This window comes from Schistocerca piceifrons, chromosome 10 (genome assembly GCF_021461385.2).
Source record: "Schistocerca piceifrons isolate TAMUIC-IGC-003096 chromosome 10, iqSchPice1.1, whole genome shotgun sequence".
NCBI classification, from domain to species: Eukaryota; Metazoa; Arthropoda; class Insecta; order Orthoptera; family Acrididae; genus Schistocerca; species Schistocerca piceifrons.
Genome location: NC_060147.1, coordinates 94699238 through 94705872, shown reverse-complemented (window position 1 = coordinate 94705872; position 6635 = coordinate 94699238).

The window sequence follows — 6635 nt, the reverse complement described above, 5'->3', positions numbered from 1 at the left end:
ACAGTAATTATTCATGCGTAGTAGCTTGTGATGCTGGTCGGAGATGTACGTCCAAAAATCTCCTTCGCTCCTCTCTTTACTGGACAGTAGGTAGATACCGCGTGTCCCTTCAACCAGTTGACGGTGTTTTTCTTCGAGGTGGGGTATAATTCTTCTTCCGGGTATGGAAGGCACGTTGGTGTTATCAAGCACGGCGGTTTTCTCTGCACAGTTGCTAATTTTTTTTTCTGATTGACAACCATATATTATTTGCATTTCCACAGACAAGTTGATGTTCATCTCTGTCAATCAGGTTGCAAGTGGTATACAAAGGGGAATCAGCCAGATGAATGGAATGTAGTCTGGAGATCGTTGGAAATTTCCTATTCACAAAATACGGTATATCACAACGGAGGCGGACAGTATGGAATTGTAAATAAGATAATATGTGACATTAAATTGCGTATGAAGTTATATTTCGATTAGTGCAGTGTAATTTTGCATGCCCACGGACAATCTGTGACTGTTGATGGGGTACAACGAATGCGCCATAATTAAGAATAATAAGAGAATTCATAACGTGTTGAGACATTCACGGTGTAATTCGATGAAAATGGGATGTAAAACCAGTGACAGAAGTGTTATAAATGTGAAAGAATGTTGAAAAATGAACAAAGGAAAACTCGATCAGAATCTACCATGCCTGTGCAGAAACATTGTTAGCATGCCAATCTACTAACAACCTCAGGGCCAAAACGATATTCAGAGTAAGGGGTCAGAAGGCTCAGACTTTTTATTCTATTTCATGTCCACCACATCCCGATGCGAGCCCGTAACCACCTGGTCCACCGCGAGCCCGATCCCGATCCATCGACTATGCATTCCGGTGGCAGTCGTGCGGGAGAGAGTCATCATTGGAGACCAGCCCGCTTCCATTCGAGATCAAATGGTTCAAATGGCTCTGAGCACTATGGGACTCAACTTCTGAGGTCATTAGTCCCCTAGAACTTAGAACTAGTTAAACCTAACCAACCTAAGTACATCACACACATCCATGCCCAAGGCAGGATTCGAACCGCACGGCCACTTCGGCCGGCCATTCAAGATCGACCGACGTCACTCAGCTTCACTGCGATAGATAATTGTGAAAAAACTGAACAAGAAGATTGTAAGTTAAATTTATGAAGTTCAGTTAAAGGTACAAAAATGCAAAACGGGACGACGAAATCAGGTTGGCTGACCTCAGTCCCGGTTTTCCATTGTTTGACGTGGAGGCTTAGCCCAGATGGGGGGGGGGGGGGGGGGTTCCGGGAGGGTCCGAAATCTATAAAGGCCATGGCTCTACCAATCGCCCATTGTAAACGGTGTTTGGTGAGGGTAGTTTAACCTGGAGTAGGGTTAGTATGTAGTATGTAAGGAAATATGAATGTTTTAGTTGGACCACTTTTCTCGCTTTGTGATAGATGGCGCTGTAATACAACTAATGCAACGTAGGCTCGCAATAAGTTGTAAATAAAATTTCGTTCCCACAGGTGGGTTTGTATATTATGTCTTTGCCCGTGTTAACGGGTAGAAATCGCGGGTCGATCAGCTGATCGGTTCAACAACCTACCTATTGTTATCGGTTTAAAGTTAATATAGGGGTTGGTCCATTGATAGTGACCGGGCTAAATATCTCACGAAAAAAGCATCAAACGAAAAAACTACAAAGAACGAAACTTGTCTAGCTTGAAGGGGGAAACCAGATGCCACTATGGTTGGCCCGCTAGATGGCGCTGCAAAAGGTCAAACGGATATCAACTGCGTTTTCTTTAAATAGGAACCCACATTTTTTTATTACATATTCGTGTAGTATGTAAGGAAATATGAATGTTTTAGTTGGACCACTTTTTTCGCTTTGTGATAGATGGCGCTGTAATACTCACAAACATATAAGTACATCACGTAACATTCCACCAGTGCGGACGGTATTTGCTTCGCCATACATTACCCGTGCTGAAATGGACCGTTCACCAATTGCGGAAAAGGTCGATACCGTGTTGATGTATGGCTATTGTGATCAAAATGCCCAACGGGCGTGTGCTATGTATGGTGCTCTGTATCCTGGACGACATCATCCAAGTGTCCGCACCGTTCGCCGGATAGTTACGTTATTTAAGGAAACAGGAAGTGTTCAGCCACATGTGAAACGTCAACCACGACCTGCAGCAAATGATGATGCCCAAGTAGGTGTTTTAGCTGCTGTCGCGGCTAATCCGCACATCAGTAGCAGACGCGCGAGAATCGGGATCTCAAAAACGTCGGTGTTGAGAATGCTACATCAACATCTATTGCACCCGTACCATATTTCTATGCACCAGGAATTGCATGGCGACGACTTTGAACGTCGTGTACAGTTCTGCCACAGGGCACAAGAGAAATTAAGGGACGATGACAGATTTTTTGAACGCGTTCTATTTAGAGACGAAGCGGTTACTTAAAACGGCATAATATGCACTATTGGGCAACGGAAAATCCACGATGGCTGCGACAAGTGGAACATCAGCGACCTCGGCGGGTTAATGTATGGTGCGGCATTATGGGAGGAAGGATAATTGGCCTCCATTTTATCGATGGCAATCTAAATGGTACAGTGTATGCTGATTTCCTACGTAATGTTCTACCGATGTTACTACAAGATGTTACACTGCATGACAGATTGGTGATGTAGGTCCAACATGATGGATGCCCGGAACATAGCTCGTGCGCGGTTGAAGCGGTATTGAATAGCATATTTCATGACACGTGGATTGGTCGTCGAAGCACCATACCGTGGCCCGCACGTTCACCGGATCTGACGTCCCCGGATTTCTTTCTGTGCGGAAAGTTGAAGGATATTTGCCATCGTGATCCATCGACAATGCCTGACAACATGTGTCAGCCCATTGTCAATGCATGTGCGAACATTACGGTAGGCGAACTACTCGCTGTTGAGAGGAATGTCGTTACACGCATTGCCAAATGTATTAAAGTTGAGCATTTATTGCATTAATGTGCTATTTACAGTTAATCACGCTGTAACAGCATGCGTTCTCAGAAATGATTAGTTCGCGAACAACCGAATTAAAATGTTCAAACGTACCTACTTTCTGTATTTTAATATAAAAAACCTACCTGTTACCAACTGTTCATATAAAATTGTGAGCCACATGTTTGTGACTATTACAGCGCTATATATCACAAAGCGAAAAATGTGGTCCAACTAAAACATTCATATTTCTTTGCGTACTACACGAGTATGTAATAAAAAATGGGGGCTCCTACTTAAAAAAAAAAAACGCAGTTGATATGCGTTTAACCTATGGAAGCGCCATCTAGCGGGCAATCATAGCACCTTCTGGTTGGTTGGTTGTTTCGGGGAAGGAGACCAGACAGCGAGGTCATCGGTCTCATCGGATTAGGGAAGGACGGGGAAGGAAGTCGGCCGTGTCCTTTGAAAGGAACCATCCCGGCATTTGCCTGGAGCGATTTAGGGAAATCACGGAAAACCTAAATCAGGATGGACGGACGCGGGATTGAACCGTCGTCCTCCCGAATGCGACTCCAGTGTAGCACCTTCTGGTTTCCCCCTTCAAGCTAGACAAGTTTCGTTCTTTGTAGTTCTTTCTTTCGTGAGATATTTGGCGGTTACCATCAATGGGCCACCTTGTAAATCGCTAGGTGGTGCGTTTCTCCTGCGCGAGCGAAATATTTTATTCCTTGACTTCGCGGTGCTCCATGGAGAGCGAAGAAAAGTAAGAAAATCGGAATGTGACTCGACTTTGTTACGAGACAGGATAACGAGAGGACGCGTAGGAAGTGTGTACAATGAAAGATTGTTACCCGCCATATTGTATGATTTGTGTTTTTTGAGATTCACAAGCGATATCTAACACTAATGTGGAGTTTAATAACGGCCAGAATACAGTCTGTAGCATTTCAAAGATAATTGCTCGTATTTAATTTGGATCAGAGGATTTTGCGATGAACCGTTATGTACTACAAGCTTGTATAGGACTTCCAACATTTGGTGGTCGATGTTTGCTGTAGAACCTGCTTCAATAGCACGGTCAAAAGCATAGAGAAAGTTTTCTCTGCTAAAACGAACTCATTTCACTCGCAGACAATCACCGAATGACCAAATGCAAATCTCAGTATCCCAATTCGAGAAGATCTATGAAACGTCCCCTTTGAACAATTATACATGACTGTGCTTAACCTGACACACACTATTTTTAGCGCAACGCAATCTGACTTTCAAAATTCCCTACAAAAGAATGGCCCTGACTAACATTAAACTATACCTTTCACAAATCACTTACCTCACAAAAATATTCGCTGCTCAAGCTACTGCAATACAGCGAGTGCCACTACTGCCAGCTAAATAAAAGATTCAAACTATGGAAGGCACTAACTACTGATAGGGATAGTTAGCAAATGAAAGATATTAATAGAGAACGAACAATGTATTTACCTTGATATCATCATATATAAATATAGCAGTTCATGACAAATTACAAAACTCCGCCATCTCTCTCCCCCACATCCACCACTGCTGGCGGCTCACCTCCAACTGCGCAACGCTACGCGCTGTTCACATCCAGCTGCCGCTGCCCAACACTACAATGGCAGACAACAATGCAAACTAGCCACAGACTGCACACAGCACAGCTAGTGATTTTCATATTGAGCGCTACGTAACGTTGCCAATAAGAAAACATAAACAGCCTACTTACATAGAGAAAACATAAACAGCCTACTTACATAGCCCCCATGCTCCCCACAAAAAATTTTACAAATTTTTTTTGGGCAGTGGCCAATAATGATTTGATAAAATTTTTCATAATTACAATAACAAAGAAATCAAATGCACACACTTATTGATACAATGTTGGTCAAAAGCTAAAATTTTCTCACAGTCCATAAAGATAGTCCTGATCATTCATCATAATAGTAATTACAGGTTTTTTTTTTCACAAAGTCTCATTAGTAAAAGAAATTGCACACAGAAGTAGTGGATTTCCATGCAGTCTTGAAGAAGTAGTGTTGTCCTTCCAACGGAAAGACAGTGCTGACTCTTGACATGCTGACAGGTAATGGGCCACAATGGAGCAAACCCACAGCAGAGTCATTCGAAGTTTTGAAGAATATTGGTAGGTAGGTCATCACAGAGCAGACCCACTGGAGTCCTGGTAGAGATTGTGGTATTGGTGGGCCACCAGAGGTGCAGACTCACTGCAGTACTTGTAGAAATAATGGCGTTGGTGGGTCATCATAGATGCAGACCCACTGTAGTCCTTGTAGAGATAATGGTATTGGTGGGCCACCAGAGGTGCAGACCCACTGTAGTCCTTGTAGAGATGGCCAGCAGCCATCTGTTGCGATTGTGCAGGTGCACATTCACCATCAAAGAGTCTTGCGGAGAATATAGCAAGTCCATAAACCACCACTTGTGCAATCACAAAGTTTTTGGAATTGTCCTTAGAACCAGCAATGCTGTTATCCAGTCCCTTGCTGAATTAGTAACACACGTGCAAACACTATCAGTCCCTACTTCTCACATATTGTCCATATACTATGACCAACAGAAACGTGTGCAGTGAAATGTAGCTAACAAGTTAATAATATCATGAACTGGTGACAATTACAATTTTATAACATAAGAATACAATAACAAAGGTCCAAAATACATCATTAAAGAACATAACAATACAGATAACATTTGTAGTACAGGCTTTACAACAGAATAGAAATAAACATATACATCAGTGGAATTATGATATGAGTACATACTTAAAAGATCACAATAACTTTTGAAACATCAACTTCACACATGAGCATTAAACAGAACAGAATTAATAATGTCTAACATCTTTACAAAGTAAATAACATATTATTAATGCCAATTATACTCGAGGATAACAGTATTCCTCATCATAGTGAATGTAGCTTAGTATTAGAAAAATTCTACAATATAAGTCTTATCAGATAAACATATAAATACAGGAAAAACATAAATACCCAAGGGTACACAAACACATAGCGGAATAATACAAGGAAAGGACAGGGTTTGTTTTACTGCAGTATTTTGCAAACAAAACTTTCTTTACTTCTCGGAGATCTCCCTTCGTTCTTCATTATTTCCAAAAGTCCTATCTATACCTGCTTTCTGTACTTTTCTTGTATAGCCTCTCAGTGCATTTCTTCAAATTCATCGCAACTCATTCTCTTATAGGCTACCCCCTCTTAAGCTAACTTAAATCTACTGAGCTCAGATGCTAAACTAAGGGCCGAGGCAATGCAGCATCACATAAAACAATTAATATAAACAGCAATAAAAAAAATGGAAAATCGCAAAGCAAGCTACACTAAATCTAAATTACCAAGCAATTCAACATTACAACTAATATGAGGCAATGCGCAGCAAACAAAAAAATAAATCTGGCTTAGCAGAGTAACACAAATTAAAGTTCAGTAGCACTATGCCTGGCAAACAGCAGCTTATATCTAAACATGACATAGCTCAAGCAGAAAAAATAGTACACTAAAGATAACAATGCAGATAAGGGAAATGTATAATCACATCTTAATGTCTAAGTAATTAAAGTGGTGCACCACAACAACTTATTGTAAAAGAA